The sequence below is a fragment of the Ixodes scapularis genome, unplaced genomic scaffold (assembly GCF_016920785.2).
Source record: "Ixodes scapularis isolate PalLabHiFi unplaced genomic scaffold, ASM1692078v2 PGA_scaffold12__126_contigs__length_90152505, whole genome shotgun sequence".
Lineage (NCBI taxonomy): Eukaryota > Metazoa > Arthropoda > Arachnida > Ixodida > Ixodidae > Ixodes > Ixodes scapularis.
This window is the reverse complement of record NW_024609838.1, coordinates 33,299,864-33,317,241: the sequence shown is the minus strand read 5'-3', so window position 1 is coordinate 33,317,241 and position 17,378 is coordinate 33,299,864. Positions and strand designations below refer to the sequence as shown.

The window sequence follows — 17,378 nt, the reverse complement described above, 5'->3', positions numbered from 1 at the left end:
AGACGGGAGCACCAGAGGTGTTGTGAATGAGCTGAGCACATGCTACGCGTGTGTGAAGTCTCATGACCGTGACGTCACATGACGGACGTCGCACAACGTCATCGTTAGCATTATTAGATTACCGCAGTTACGGACCTGCCCACAGACGCTGCTTGCACAAGCAGTACACCCCCCCCCCCCCCCCCCCCCCCCCACACACACACACACACACACGCACACACACGCACGCGCGCGCGCGCGCGGCTTTCGCATTTTGTTGTTTGACGCGTCACCGTTTTTGGGGTGATAGCAGTGTACTGTACGGAATGCGTGTGTCGATTCACAGCTTTTTTTTTTATCTTCTTATCATCATCAGCTTTTTTTTTTTATCTGGTCTTTTCCTGGTTTCTTGTCCTCGTGTAGAAACCCAAAGAATCTTACTTTGCTTGAATTTCCCGGTAATTTCGTGCTGAAGTGGACAAACAAAAAGAAGCTGACGCCGCGTTGTAGAAACGACATTTAAAAATAAAATCGGTAGAGCTCATTTTCACATTCGGCGCAACATATAAACGTTAATTTTGTCATCCTTATTAAATTTGCGGTGATCGTTTGTTTTTATTGCGGCGCAATGTCGCGCCCCTATCGGTAGATTCCCGTACTGAGGCACTCACTAGCGCGCCGCGTATGGAAGCAGGGTCCGTGCTAGGAGGTGGTCGCGACGGCAGCGCAGAAGGCGGCCGTCGAACAAACTATTCCCGCGCATGACCAATGACGAGCGTAGTTTTCATTCGCGAATGCCTCCACTCGCGGATGAGAGCCAGCCACATGTGATCCCGCCTATGGATCATCAACATACTTCGCTGATCCGCCAGGACGCCGAGAAGCTGGCAAGATCCAGTGAGTCCGCATTTCGCTGTTCCCTAGATCGAATACCCGGGGTTCAAACCTCGCGTTTAAACACCGGGAGCAAAAGAAAAGACAAAAATAAGAATGAAAATACGCGCGCACGGGTCAGAGAACAGGCGGAGTAGTCGAGGATTTGATTGGCTGCGCTTTCGGTATGCTCCGAGGCTTGGAGCGCTTGATTCGTTTGTCGTGTGATGAGCTGTCTTCCGGCGTGGCTATTTTGAGTGGGACAGGGCGGGAAATATGCTTGGGTGGATTCGTGTGGAGCATGAATATGTATATAAGATATGCATTGGTAAACTGGGGTATTTACCTGTCACATCCCGGGTTTGTGGAGGCAAAAGAGGACGATTGTGTTCTTTTTTTTTCTCTCTCTCTCTCCCCCACTTTTCCAAACCTTTTTTTTTTTTTTTGCTGGTGGGGGAATTTTGATTCGTGTTTGGGGTTTATTTTACTTCGTGGGTCAATATAAAAAAATTAGAAAAAGAAATGGTGTGGAGATGTCTGCTGATAAATTCGACTAATTATTGAGCATGATGTTTTAAACACGAGACTGTGGTGAGAAAAAATAAACGTTTTAGCTTCGTTTCAGACTTCTTCTCCTGTGCCTTCTTCTTCCGCTTCAGAGTTTGCTATTTTTTCCCCTCATCACAGTCTCGGGTTTTAAACGTCAGGATTACTATCGCCTGCACGCTCACAGTCTTCTTATTAATTATTAATAAAATTATGCGGCTTGATTGAGAGATATTTATCGAATTAGTAGACCGACCTGCAGCTCCCAGGAGACATTATCGAAGGAAAGTGGTGAAGGTATACAGACGCTGAAGCCCCATAAGCTCCCCCACCCACTGGCTACGCTACCGTCGTGTAGTATGTTATGAAGACAGCAGGAAGTTAATCAGCACCCCCCACGGACGTCTGGTGTCTCGGCTGTAGATCAGACACTTATCCAGTGAAGTACTCCTGCTAGCCTGGGATTGCTTAACATAGCATCACGCAGTAGTGATTCGCGACCTCATGCACGCCGGTTATACGGTGCTCCCCAGATCAAAGCGGACAGAACTGGGGATTGAACTTGGGATCCCTAATCCCTGCGCACACATTACCGCGATACGTGCTTCCCTTGTCATTCTCGTATTCATTCCAAGAACCTTAACAAAGAAAGGTCCGGCTCCTTGCAAGTCGTTACTTTAATTTCTTTTTTCCTCCTTTGGATTTTAGGCGCATTGTGCGCCGTAGATTAGCTTTATGTTATTTTATCATTGCGTACGCGTCTCAAACGCCAAAATCATCGCTTCTTCCTTCTACGACCAAGCATTGTACGAGAACTACTTCGCGCAGCGCACGAGTAATGCGCAAAACGTCTCACGCTGTTTTGACGTCACGCCGTTGTGGTGGCGCTACTGTCGGCGCTTGTGGAGACGCTTCACTTCCCGGGCAAGCGCGGGCATGTTCGTAAACAGCTTGTTCATGTTCTGAATTAACATTCATTTTTCTAAATCATGAAACGAGAATAAGTTTTGGTTTACACGAACTAGCTGGTTCCTGCTAAGAGAAAAAGGTGGAGCGTTTTATAAGGTTTAGATTCCTTTTTATCCCTATCTTCCACTTTTTACCCCTCGTTCGGACGACCCCATGGCTAGATTTTGTAGCGCAGCCCGTTTAATTAATACTCGGGGACATGTTAAATTAAAGTACACGGGGGCGGGCCGTTGCTGCCAACCTTCGTACCTTCATTAATTAGTTCGCTAAACGGGTGCCCTCTCGGGCCGAAAAGGCACGTCTTTCTTTTCCGTGGTTTCGTTTTTGGATGTTTCCTCGTTTATTCTATGGCTCGCAGGAAATTATTTTCCAACCTCGGAAAGGTAGAATCTCATTTCCGGTTCCGCGTTCGCGTTGTTATATATATTTATTTTTATTTTCAGAAAAAAGGGGCGTGCTTTGGAAGTGGTCGCGCACTTTTATTTTTTCCCTTTCACCCACATAAAATAACCGCAAGTCATTTATGTATTTTATGTGCTAAGTGGTCAGAAAGCTACGTATTTTTGTGAAGAAGAAACTGAACTTTGTGGTGTAGCGAGCAAGAAAAGCGTGTGACTGTTATACTGTTGTTGTTTAAGCGTATGCGGAGTTGTCTTGAAGAGGTCGACAACATTTCCGCTAGGAAATCTGCATCACTGCCTCCTCTTCCCAGAATTTTCTACCCAAAGTACACAAACCTATGGTAAACCCCAGAGATGGCAGTAATGACATTACTGTAATGACATTACAGTAATTAAATTACTTTTTGGAGTAATGAGTAATGTAATGAATTACTTCTCTAGGCTAGTAATTTAGTAATGTAATGAATTACTTTCAGGCAGTAATTTTGAGAAAATTACTCATTACTTTTGAAATTACTTTTGTCCTAAATTAAAAAAATTCGTTTGCAAGTTTTAAGAAAAAATAGAACAATTATTTTGCATGGGGAAATGTTGTGAAAGAGTATCAGAGGAAATAATCGACGGCCACTTGAGTGCAAAGCCTTGTACGAAGAGCTGGACAGACTCACAAAGGAGGGCTGGAAAGGCGAAGAAGAAAAGCTTGCGTGTAGACATCGCTGGAAGGCAACGGCGTACGAACTCCAGGCACGACATATTCACGGCGTCACGTCATCACGACGATACTACGCTTCGTTCATCCCTAAGCTGACAGTGCTGTGGGAGCTGAAAGCTAGCCAGAACCAATCAAACACCTTCTTTTAATAACGTGTACCATCCCTTCCTCTGTGCGTGGGTATACGAACGAGAGCGTGGCTACGTGGCGAACGATAGACGTGTGACTGCTCCAACAGGCACGTAGCTTCCACCGTTCATCCCTAAGCTGAGAGTGCGTCAGCTTAGGGATGAACGGCTCATGGGCTACAAGGCGACGGGCATATCACCTGAGAGGACAGGACAAACAGATCCCCAGCCTTGTACTTTCGTCAAGCAAGGTGAAACCGTAAGTTTCGACCATTGTGAACAACAAACAACCGGAATAAATAGTTAATTCCAAATGCCTTGTCAAAGCCCCAGAACGTTTCGTGCGTCCTCGAGCAAAGCATGCAGGTGCCGCTCGCGGTATGTCTCGCTGCCTTCGCTTGGGAAGTTTTCTGGGGAATAAGCCTAAAGCAGATATCGTCCCCCGTTTGCTGGGAAAGTACACAATTTAGGAAGCTCGCGCCATTCCTCAACTGGCGACGCTTGTGCTTAGCAATTATCCGGGCCCTTTGTGTGACAATGCACAAAAGCTTGGACTCTTCGGGTGTTTCGGAAAAATGCTCCTTGAAAGGAATGACCGAGAATAGGTCAACTATACTCGGCGACAAATGTTCTTGGCAATGCAGTGGAGGGTACAGGCACGCGTTCCCCCTCCCATTTTGAGCGCTGAATAAAGCTGTGCGCGGGCTCTCCTCCTCTCCACTGCATTGCCAAGAAAGTTATCGCCAAGTACAGTGCTTTCGGGAGAATAGGTTGTATTTACTGGCGGTCATGGCTGAGCTCACTCCTGCTTTCGAACCACCGGTGTAGAGAGAAAGAGGGGAAAGCTGCTTTTGTACGAATTTTGAGTGAAAGTTAATCTTCTATGATCTTCTAGATGGAGAATAGGGACGTCTGGGGGAGGCCGGGGACATACAAAGGAAAGTCTTGGTGAGAAGAGAGTTTTTCCTTACTTCTCTTGTGATTGCCCGAGAGCTGACGGGAAACTCCTCCTGAGCATGCGCTGTGAGCAGTTACCTCAAATATGGCGTCCAGGGAATACCTCCTATAGAATTAGATGGTGCCCGAGGCGGAAGAGAAACATTTCACGTGACGACTCTTTGTAAGAACGAGCTGCCATTGTCCGACTTAACAAACTGACACAAACTACAACTTCTAAATCAGGAAGACGGAAACATATCACCCTTTTAGTAAAAACCTTCGCCGTTGAATGAACAGCGAAACCGGTGTGTCGACTGTTTTTCTCAGTCACATATAAAGAAGCTATTCATCATGTTTAACACTTATGTTATGCGCGCCAGCAAAACCACTGTTCAGTATGGTTCAATTTGAGGCACATAGGGTTGTTGCGGTGTAAACAGGAAGATATGAGTTTCGATACATCGAGACCAACTCAGCTCTTTGACGTCACATCACTGCGGCGGCGCTGCTATTCGCGACTCCAACTAACTATAGGTGGCGCCACTCATTTTCCAAGATGGCGGGTTTAGTGAGGGTCAGAGATGTGTGCCGCTGTTGAGCCTGTCTAGTGTGCTGGCTTCACTGAGCGACATAAATTATTTCTGGTAATACGAGGAAGCTAATGTTTGATGAGCGCAGGTCACCTCTTTAACCCGAAAACAAGAACGGTGTTTAGCGTATTAATTACGGAAGGATGCGCGTTTTAATATTGGAGCGAAACCGAAACTTACCTCTATTTTGGATTTAATTTCTCGGCAGATGTCTTAATTTCGGATTCTTTCATGACTCAAGATGTGTCTCACATCGTAATTATTTACTTAGAAAAGTTGTTCGCGGAAACTTTATTTTGTGACATACTGTTCGATCCAGGCTGATATTCGCCGTTGTTGAAAAAATCAGTGCCGATATTTGTGCGTTCTCGCTGCCTTTTTCTCTCTCAGATAATTGTCATGGGAAATAATTACAATTATCCCAGCCTTATCCACGAATAAGAGAATAATTTCAATTTTTACAATATGTCCACGAAACGCATAAACTAATAAACGCTGCTCTCACTGCAACAACCCAAGTCGAAATCCGAGTCAGACAGCTGAAGTGTGTGTGTGTTTTTATAGCACCGCGTGACGCGTAGGACTTCATATTAAATCCAGCGTTTAACTGTTTGTCTATCTTGATAACTATGTAAGAGTTTTTTATATGCTATAAAGAAAACAGAATTATACCTTTCTAGAAAGACTATAATGGTTAAACAGAGTATTCTCGTGATCTTGGCGTTAATTAGAGGCATACATTGCCGCGATTTGTATTATAATAATAATATTAAAATTCGCATATTTGAATAAGTAATTATTCAAGCTCTAATGTAATTTGTTGCTTATGATCTAATTTTAAACGCGCGAAGAAATATGACAATGAAAACTGTGCTAATTATCATCACTGGTTCCAATTGTTGCATTATAATTACAAATAAAAAAATAGTCTAAAATCAATAAAGACATTCTAGCTAATGTGAGAAATCCATGTAAAGTTACATTAATTGTGGGTAAAGTATATTGTGCTATCAAAATCGCGACTTTTGACAATCGGCGAAACGCCCAAAGTCGTCGCCAATATATTTCCAGACTAAATGCCCAAAAGTTAAAAAAAAGCCTTTTTTTTTAATTACTAGATTTTCATAACATTTATTTACTTTTGTATTTGCTCGCCGTTGTTTGGCCAATCTCAGCCTTTCCAGTTCGAAGGAACGCCTACCTGCTTGCACGTCTGCTCACTGCAGCACGTTTCGTTGGCGTTGGAAGCCGGTGAAACAGTAGTGAGTTTTAATATTGCGTATACGAGCGAACTCAAGCCCTGTGTATTTCCGTTAGCTTTGCGCGTTCCACACTGCGCGTGCGCGGAGCACGAAATTGTGGTCTTGGATGGCGCATGGCGATGAGGCGCACGCACTAACGTGGGGCACGCAACTCTAACGCAAACGCACACCGCTTGCGTTTGCTTCTATGCGCAATGCTAAAACTCTCCAGCAAGGTGCAATCCCATACCGGCTGCAGCACTACGTTGGGACAGTGAAGAGTGTTGTTTGCATTCGGAAACGACATTTCGCGAGCCATGATCGCGAGCAGTTCCGCCATGCCCGCTGAGCAGGAGAATCGGGGGACCCTCACTAGAGCGCTTCCCGTTTCCGCCGCGGGAGGGCGAGCGTCGAGCTGGAGACGCGAATAGACCTTTTTTCGCAAGGGCGCCGCCATCTTGAATTGTCGTCACTTCCAGTATGGGCGAAAACATTGTTTTGCCGTCGCCACGCCAATAGAAGGCATTTAGGACATTAACGTAACCGTCACGCATTCTCGTTTTGCCTCCCCTCTGTTTTTTTACTATTTGCAGGTTGAAACGTTCTGATATTTTTTCGTCGCCCATACCGGATATGCCTGCTTGGCTGTCGGGGGCGAGAGTAGGCGGAAAAGGTCTATAGGCACTGCGCATGCGCAGCGCCTCGCTTCTCCCGGATCTGGTTCCTGCACACGCGCTGTGGGGGCAAACGATGGCTTGTTTTTTAAACACTGTTGGTGTACACGGTAAATAAAATGAGCGCGAATTACTGCCTCAATATATTTAAAAGTAATGCCAAAGTAATTTGAAAGTAATTTCATTACTTTGGGAAAGTAATTGTAATATAATGTCATTACCTTTAGTCTGTGGTAATTTGTAATGTAATTTAATTCCATTTTTACCGTTTTCAGAAAAGTAATTAGTAATGTAATTTAATTACTTTTTGAAAGTAATTGTGCCATCTCTGATAAACCCCTTTCCCCTGGTAGTATAGTACTAGGTACCCCGTCCAAAAATTTGCCCCTTTCCAGGTAGGCAGTTCCGGAGAAATCTCTGCATGGGGATCTGGTGGCCTATCCGCCATATTTGTGTCCTTGATACAGACGAGAAAGTCTTTCAATGAGAATGCGCGACAGCTAATTGATGATTAACGGTTGTTTTTTTGTATACGAGGGCGAAGAGGACAACCTGCATGAATGCCCGTTTACCGCTCCGCGAGAAAGAAAAAAGAAGTAGGGTCGCCGTGGTTGTCCTTTGCTATCGCGAAACCAGTTATAGATCTATACTTCATCATGCTGTTGGTCATGTTTCTTTACGTGTTCTATCATCGCTGAACCAATCATAAACAGAAATGATCCTGTGACCTGCGCTTGGTGTCATTAGCCGTCGCTGCGTCTCGACTTCAGCTGAAATAAAGTATAGCGGCCGTTGCCCTTACTCCCTCTCTCGATGGTTGGCTGCCTTCTGCGGGCTGCGGTAGCTCTCTTCTGCGAAACGTCAGACGCCACGCATACGTCAAAAGCCCAATGACTAGGCAATTTTCGCCCGGGTGATAAACGATGGGAAGGTATGTACCTTCCGTGATGCTTCGCTGCATATGCGAGCTACATCAGGTGCAATCTTCGTGCACACTAGAATGTCTTAGACTCCTAACGGTGCTTTTCGGTGTTTCCCAGGGCTAATACCCCAAGGGTGTTCCAGCAGCAACCTAAAGGTGCTGCTGGAACACCCTTAGGTTTTAAATGTCTATTGTTTATAGGGCCAGCTCTTAGCGTTTTCGCGTCCGCCCTGCAGCCTCCATAGTTAAGACAGGTTCCTCCACACAATTATTTCGTCCTGGACTCAGCGATTTATTTTAATTTCGCTTTATATATTAGAGAGGGGGAGTGGGGAGGCAATGATTAGCAACCATATCTGGGGAAACACAAGTAAAAGAAAATTCAAATTAATAGGTTAACTATAACTCTTCCCTGAACAGATGACAGTCGGCAATCGAAACAACAGAGACTGGGAGATGGTTCCACTCGAGGAAGGCTCATAAAACGCATTGAAATTGGTATGAGGAATTCCTGCCTTATGGTGGTAATCGCTACGCGAGAAGTGAAATGGCCCGTTTTGCGCAGTGTAATGTGGTAATAAATTTTATAAAATAAGCTAAGAAGAGCTATTTTTCTGCGGAATAGTAAGATCAGAGATATGCTCCTTTTCTTTCGCCATATTTCACGTGAAACGTAATTTCTCGAGGCTCGTAAACTGTATCTCGAGGGGGAAAATAACAAGACAAAAGGAAGCACCTACAGATGTTTCTCTACATACTCCCTAAAACAACCTCCACTGAAGCGCGTGTTGATTGTCGCTTTCAGGCACTGTATCAGTATTGCACCCTTTTAGCACCCTTTCAACAAAGGAAAGACGATAAAAAATATATTACGCGGAAGGGAGGTGCGTAAGGTGTGTAAAGCGCTCTTTGCAAGTCGTCTGAGCTCCTAACACGCAAAAGGGTGTAATAAAAAAAACTTAGCGTGTGGGAGTACAACACGATACTGAAACAAGAGTTATAACGCTCTCTACCTCGGTGAGGGCGACAAACAGAACTTTATGTCCTCCTTTTCGGTGTGTGCACGTCTTTTGACGGTGTTCCACTATACCAAAATTTAGTCTTGGGCGAAGGAACTGTACTTCGTTTCAACTAACCCCTTTCTAACGCCGTTCACCATTTATCGTGGAAAACATTTTCTTCGCAAACTCGGTTTGTGAAGAAAATTTGCGGTAAAATTTTCTCCACAAACTCTGGTAGCTACACTTAGAGTATACAATGCCGCTAAAATTGATCAAAGGGTGCGTATTTTCGGCACCGATTTGAAGTCCAGGGGGCGCGGCCAGTGACGTCATAGACGTACAGATGCTTTGATGTAAACACGTTTTATTTTGGATGCCGCCGACTGCATTTTGAAATGTCGCTCGGTCGGCGAGTATGTGCGCGTGGTCGGGTGCTCGGGGGCTCGGCGGTGTACTCGCTGGTGTGTGTCGACGTGCCGCCTGTGCTCGTCGCGTATCCAGAAACAGTGTTTTCCAATTTCGTTCGCCCGATGCCGTCGGTCACTCCTGTTGCAAAAGAAAATTCGTAGTGACTACAGTACCGTCCGACGGCACTTTTGCAGAGCGTTCACGTGCCGTCCGACGGTACTCCACCGGCGGTACTCCGCGTTAAGTGCCGTCCGAAAGTCTCGTATAAAGCGAATTGTCAAAACGTGATTTCTGAAGCTGTAGCGTGGCTTAGGGGTTAAAATGTCTGTCTCATACGCAAGCGGTCGTGAGTTCGATCGGCAGTGGAGGCTTAAATTTTCTTTTTTTTTTTTTTTCGGAACTTTGGTTTTGTTGGGGCATTTGGTGATATTTACATTTCTTTTTTACGAATAACACTGAAAAAAAAAAAAAGAATGATGTCGACGACAGTGCTAAAAGCGCGGGCTAGTTGCTTTGGATCGCGCGGCACGAGCGCTCCTGCAGCGGGTGCAGTCATGCCAGTCAAGGCCACTCGCTCGCAGCTTGCACGGCCTTTGCAGCTATTGTATGCAAGGGTGATAATCCGTCGTACCGCGCACAAGTACAGCTCCAGAAAAATGACTACAAAATTACTGCGGCTGGGCTCTGTCGCCTCCGGTACACGTAATCTTCGTTTGCAATAGGAGTGACGGACGGCACCGGGCGAAGTTTGAAAATGGAGAACGCCTATTTTGATGTTCCTGAGAACGCGGCAACGTTGACAACACGCACCAGTGCGGACACCGCCGAGCCGCCGAGCACCCGGCCACACACACGGCGAGCGACCGACATTTCAAAATGCAGTCAGCGTCATCGAATAAAACCTGTCTTTGACGTCAAAATAAAAACTGTTATTTTGACGTCTGTGACGTCATTGACCACGCCGCCTGGCCCCCAATCGGAGCCGAAAATACGCAGCCTTGATCAAACGACTCAATATACAATATATTCCCGAAAAAAACAACGACGACAGTGTTTCATAGATGTACACATTTGTGTACGTAGCGTTTGAAAGGGTTATTAAGTCCATATGTAGCCGACACTACGAGCTGGTGGGATCAACGAGACAGCGTCAAATAGCAAACCCACAAAGAAAACGATCGCCGTGACGATGTACTTTTTGGCTCTGCTTGACTGGCTCTATCGAATCGTGTACACCTTTTCCACAAGGGCGCAGCCATTTTGAATGTCGTCACTTCCGGTATGCGGTAAAACATCGTTTGATCTCTCCACGCCGCTGGAAGCTGTTTACGAAAAATGCATGGTTGTCACACATCCTGGTTTTGCCTCCCCTATATTCTCTCGCATATTCCAGGTTCAAATGTTCTATTATCTTTTTTCGTCCAGCATACCAGATACTAAACAGACGTGACTGAGAACGGCAGGAAACAGAAAACGTGCGAGCGTCCACAGTTGTCTTGCAACGTACATTCCGCACCATCACGATTGCCTGTCTCGGCTAATGTGAGCTCGTTCTGAGCATCCGCTCTAAAGATCGCCCCCAAATATGGCGTTCAGTAGATATCTCCCTCTTCGAATGTTACGCACTCTTATGGTCTACTGAAGAAAACACTGCACAATGGTGTGCGCAAGAAACACCATAAAAATAGCAGGTCTGTCAATTGCATACGGCCTCTTAGAAATGGGCGTTATATCAGTTATAGAATTGCCATCTCGTTGGTATTCTTTTTTCTTTTTTTTTTGCGCACGCCACTGTTTAGTATTTTTATATCGACCGTAAGAGGACGTGCCATTTAATGGTCAATATATCAGTCCGTATCAGCGTTTCAAGGATTTATGTGACACCCTCAAATGCGTAACGCATAGAAGCTTGTAAGTCTCGTCGCGGTGACAACGAACTGGCTTCTGGAATGTTCACGCTCCGCGTGGGTGGCCTCTCCGAATTCTTTCTTCACCATCCACTGAAAGGCCGCCATTTGCATCTATGATACACTTAGCTGATGATAGTTATCAATGTGGCCAGACTTAATACGAAGGATAGACGTTAATGACCTCGCAAGTGCGCACAGGTGTTTTTACGCTCACTGTCGCGGAGATGCACGCCTTCAGAGGACGGTTCCTCTCCTTGAAGGTGGTGACGATGGGGGGAGAATCTCCTGTCGTGGCGTAAGAGATAATGCACATTCTTCTTGTTTGGACCCATGCCCTTTTTTGCGCGCGTTTCTCCTCTGCGTGGATGGTCGCTGCAGTTTTCGGCTTTGCACTGTCCCTGGAGAAGTGACCGGGCTGGTCGCAATTAAAGCAGTTACTCTGCCTCGTGCGTTTGAACGGTTTCGGTGATAGGACATTCGTCGGGGTGCCCGTCGTTTGCTGCATTAATGTCACATGTTCGTGCGTGCCTTATTTGCGTCGTTGCGTCTTTTCTCTGGGACGGCGGTGGTCCAGAGTCGTCGCGCAGTCAATCAGTTCGAGGACCGACTTACAGCCTTGCGCTGCCAGGGGATTGGTCCACTGGTCTTCAAAGATTCTGTGTACGATTAAGGAGATCCGTTCGCTGGCTCCTAGCTCACAGGGAGCTCGCTCGAGCGTGGCTTTCTTCGTGTACTAGATATGCTGTACAATGCTCTCGTTGTGGCGGAGCTGTCGATGTTGTTGGTACTCCAAGAAGTGTTTAAATCCCATTTTTCGTTGGAAGCGTTCCTTGATGGCTTCCTTCCATACTTCCCAGTCGTTGATCCGGGAACTGTATATGACTTGTGTCAGTCTCGTGCGGCACCGTGAAGGCGGCTGTCGGCATTGAGCAAGGTGAGGTTTGGTGTCCCATTTGCGTGGAGTCACCCGTTCGATTTTTCGAAGCCACTCAGCGACGTTTTCGTATGACTTCCCCTCGAACCTGGAAATCGCGTGCGAAGTGTCGCTCGTGGAGTGGACGTGGAGGGGCCTTATGGACTGTCGTAGGGTCTCGGCCAGTTGTTGTTGCGTTTGGACGATGGCCGACAGCAAATCGACCGTTGTTGCGCTGCCGCTCACCTTCGTTGTCGTGCCCAACGCAGAAGCATCCGTCGTGATTAATTCTCGTTCTGCTCCGTTCCCGTCCGTCACGTTGACGCCATTTTCTGGTTACCGTGTAGAAAGTGCGTTGTTGAAGGCCACGGTTAACTGCTAGAGCTGAATTTTGATGTTTTGTATCTCCTGACGCATGGTCTCTTGATTGGTGACTTCCGTTCCGTTGTTGGAGTCCGTGATCAGAGCGTGGTCACCGGTTTCTTTGGATTCTGCGGGTCGGGTGCTGACGTTTCGTTCATTGGAAATGCGACGTTGGTTTGTGAAGGAATAAAATAGCATTTATTTTACTGCATTAACTTTTATTACGTGAATAGGTCTCTTCCGTGTCCGTCACGTGCGGGTCGTTCTGTCGCCGGAACGGTCTCTTATTCCCACGCAGATGCTATGGGCACGGAGTCCTAATCGAGTGGCCGTGCTATGGGTAAGGTTCTGTTCTCCAAATTGCGAACGTGCGCTTTCCCACAAACCGCGAAAGGGGATTTTAGTGGAACTTGATCCTGGCGCGCTCACGAAGCGTGACGTGTTGAGGATATACGTTACATCTTGTGTGAAATCGACAGGCAGGCCGAGGCTAGACAAACAAGTTGGGCTAGCTAACACACCTCTAGAGAAAACAGCTTCTGGTTTAGTGGTAGCGTTGCGTGCGAGCGTACAATTGTGTTAGATATGTCTTTCATAAAGTGCGACCCTAGCATAATTTTATGACCCCTTAATATAGAGCAACGAAACTATACTCCGTTTCACCTTATGTTGTACCGCAGCGAAGGCTAGAAGCGCGAGCTCATATAGCGTTGGCAGCAGCCCTTAGGCCTGGTTCACACTTACAGCTTATCCGCTGCCGCCGAAGCGGAATCGGCCGCGGCAATGCACAGTGGACGCTACGCCCGGTGGCCGAATCCTTGCAGATTCGCCCGCCGATTCGCAAGTGTGAACCAGGCCTTACCGCTCATTCACACTGGAAGCGGATCCGCGTTCGCAAAGCGGTTGCGAACGCGGTTGTATAAAGATCGAGTACAATTTCACGCGCACTTGATGTCATCAAGTGCGCGTGCAATTGTACTGAATCTTTATACAACCGCGTTCGCAACCGCTTTGCGAACGCGGATCCGCTTCCAGTGTGAATGAGCGGTTAGTGCGCGAGAGCTTCTGCCGCCGAGATGTGCCCTAGAGCAAGGAGTTCGCGCTTGTAGCCTTTCCTGCGGTACATCATAAGGTGAAATAGAGTATAGCCTTTGATTCCTGCCAACACAACAACAAAAATGATGGCGCGCCGTTTGTTCTGCCGTTCGCCGTTTTGACGCAAAAGTTATTGTGCGTAATTGCATTTCCTGCTTCACGAGCTGTGGCGATTGCTATGCAGTCCCCTGCTGTGGCGTGAGCGGCTGTCAATTTTTTTTTTTCAACCTCACCCGTTTTTTGTTGTACTCAGACCGTAGCTGCGATTTTGACTCAACAGGATGTTTAAAAAAATGCAACCATTGAGACACCGTAACGTAATGAGTGTGTGAGCAATCCTCAAAACTTACATTACAAAAAGTAAGAAAAAAAAAGTATGTTTGTGTTATTTTACGCTTATGTATTTTATTTTATTGGCATAAACACAGACACATTCAGCGACACGTCATTTCAAACTACTTAAAATAAACAAATATGCATTTTTTTCTTCAATTTTGTCATTTCACACAGGTGTACCACACGTTTGGCGGACCAAGCGGCCAAAAGCAGTACGGTTGCTAATTTATGAGCACATAAAATATAAAAAAAAACAAAAAACAGGATTTTTTTAAAGTACGTCTGAATTATCTTTATTGGAGGTGTTAATACAAAGTAGCTATACAGCTATCAATGCCTATCCTTTGAAAATAACAAATAGGCATATCGACAAAAAATTAATAAAATAGCTATAGGCATTAAGAGTGTGCGTGAGGGCATATCGATGAGGTAGCCGTACGAGCACTTTGCTTGAGGTTGAGAAGAAACAGACAGACACCTGTGAGCATACTTAGCTGACGAAGAGATGCGCAAAGTGCGCAGTTAGAGGGTTCATTTAGCGCAAATTGTTCAGTAGTAACTTTGAAAACATACCTGTTCCGTAATGGTTTCTTGTGTCAGCGCGACAGAGAGCCCGAAATATTGCCCGAGAAACTATTTGGTGTGCATGGACGCTTGTAGAGGACAGCGTGTCTACTACACGCTTGTACCCGGTCCTCACGGCGCTACACTGAGCAGAAGGAATACGCGAAGGGAAAGTATGCAGGCGCCGCCTGGCGGGCATGGTAGGAAACATCATCATCTAACCCATGATGCACGGAGAAATCAAATAACGGACAAGTTGTTTGTTTCTGGATACATAGTCCCAAGTACCACAAAACGTATACCCACTATGTTACTAAAACGTTGCCTACTAACGTTGCAAAACGTTGCTAATGTCCAAAAAGATCTACCATCCAGTAACGTTGCAAAAATGTATCAGCAAACGTTAACTGGAGGTTGCGTCAAGAATGTTGCTTGGACGTTGTGGAATAACATCGCCAAACGTTGCTAATAAAAAAAAAAGTTACTATCCAGTAACGCTACATTGAAACGTTGCAATAATGTTGCTCAAGATGCAGTTGCACCAGGGGCCCTATGTTTGACTTCAATGTCATTGCATTTCAAAACGTCATGGAAGTGACGTAGCAGCCTCCGATGCCTCCGATTCGTTAAAGGAGAAACTGACGCCATTTTTCTTACAAAGATGATGGCGGACTTGACTCACGTTGCTTGAAAACCAGTAAATTGCTTCCATGTCGTTTTAAAAACACAATGACATTGAAGTCCAACATAGGGCTCCTGGAAGGTGTTCAGAAAAAGCTGTCGAATGTCACACATACTTAAGACTGAAAAAGTAGACAAACATTAAATTTATAAATATTTTGGGTTAAGAACATGAAGCACAAATTTGCTATGAAATATACCAAGGAAAGATACAAAGAGTGATGAACCAAAAAGACAACTGGTAGTGCAAGCGTTTTGTTTATTTTCTGTATGTTTGAAGGACAACAGCAAGCTCCCCGAATCGTAGCAAACATTGTCCTGTGTCTGTCCAATGCGGGACATGAACAAATGGATGCTACTAAAAAAATCGGTGCATTGAAGTGGAAGAACTGGTACTCTGGTAACAAGCAAAAAAAAAAAAAAAAAGTAATAAAGATAAATTTATTTGGAAAATAAACTTTTTTACAAAGTTGCAGACTATTCATCATAGTTTTATACAGGTTATTAAGCGCTCCAATGAATTGTAAGCAAACTCTAGACCAATCACTATCGGAATTGAAACTGAGGCCAATCACATAAAAAATAACGTAACTGCTGAAAATTTAAATTCCAACAATGCAACGTCAAGCAAATTCACTTCGCCTCGCCTTAGGCCCAAAGTATCCTTTAACCAGAAAGCATAAGTAAATAAACAAATATTACTAGCTTTGTAAATTAAAAATGACTAGTACAGCAGAAGCATGAAAACATTAGTACAGCAGAAACATGCAAACATGAGGTTGCAGCAATAAGCAAACATATACACCATCAAATTAAAAATATCCACTTCACCATCCCTTAGGCTATAACCGTCCTTGGGCGAGAATGCATACCACAATTAGCAGCTTTGTAAATTAAAAATAATTAGTAGGTAAAAAACAAACACCAAAACAGCAGGTGCGCAATGAACGATATCGATGCCATTGACTGTCACAATTGCGACAAACCAGGCTGAGGCTAATCACATAAAATAAAATAAAAAATCTAAATGCTGGAAAGCGTTAAGAAATTGCACCAATAGAAACAAACATACACATGATGAAATAAAACAAATTCCCTTAATCATCCCTTAAATAAAACTGTCTTGAGCTAGAGTGCATAAATACGTGCACCACCTTCGTAAATAAAAATGGCTAGATGACGAAAAGATGCAAACAGCAGGTGCTCAGTAGTTATGTGAGGGCTATAAAAAAAAGAATCATTATATATGAAAGATTCCCAATTCAGGAGGTATGAAATTGGAGGTTTCTCACTGCCAATTTCATGCTCGAACAGTTAGCCAAAGATCAAAATAGTTGAACTGCTCATGCACATGGATAAATAATTCGGAAGCAAAAGTAAGTTACATTTAGAACTGCATAAAGGTCAAGGTAAAATTGTGCTTGCCTTTTCCCCCTACGGTAGCCTTCAGATCACTCCTTGGGAGGAGTACGTTGCTCCTGCAAGAAGTGGCACAAAATAATCAGTTGCATTCAAACTACCCGTGCTAAATCGACCAACTTGTTTACTTTGAAGTAGAAGAGTAGGTGCTCCACTAAGCAGCAGCAAACTACTTAGCCAGCTGCAAATTTGCAAACACCTTAATCTGAACCCAAGTGATCAGGTGACAGAAACTTTCAAAGGCAATTTCAAAATAGTGGTAGGAACCACCACCCGTCTGGGCAACCTCGGTGGAGGAGCGCAAAGTCTTCAACAACGTCCGAGCATCGAGGTGAAGGTCACTGTGATAGGGATACAGAAGTTCCAATGACTGCGTCAGATGCCCTGCGGGCGTGTTCGTGTTACTCGCCCAGTCAGCTAACTTGCTACTGAAAGTGGGGGCCACCCCCTCCCTTTCGCCTTCGCGCATGGGCTGTTCCGAATTTACCTTCCGTGGCGACCTGTTCTATCTCGTCCTCGCACAAAAAAGATTCACGATCCGAGGCGTCCAATGGGGTGCACAACGAACACGATGAACACTCACGCACAAAGGGACAAGGACAATCGAGGAAGGAACACAGAACACGGACTCAATCTCGGCGAAAGCTCGCGCTGCAAAGATCCTGGGTTCAATCCCCACCCCTGCCCGTTTCGATCTGGATGAGCATCGTACCG

At 45.4% G+C, this 17,378-nt stretch overlaps 1 protein-coding gene across 3 annotated transcripts in view; it reads left to right on the top strand.

The window, feature by feature from the left end:
- Positions 1–783: 783 nt before the first annotated feature.
- LOC8031429 (ceramide phosphoethanolamine synthase) overlaps positions 784–17,378 on the top strand; it is a 125,872-nt gene continuing 109,277 nt past the window's right edge. Inside the window, exons 1-2 of one of the 3 annotated variants that reach the window (XM_040214151.3) lie at positions 784–876; positions 4,504–4,556. The gene's annotated coding sequence lies outside the window, so the exon portion shown is untranslated. Of the gene's footprint in view, positions 877–4,503; positions 4,557–17,378 lie in introns of those variants that run through there. The other 2 variants (XM_029988612.4, XM_040214153.3) reach the window with 2 other exon arrangements.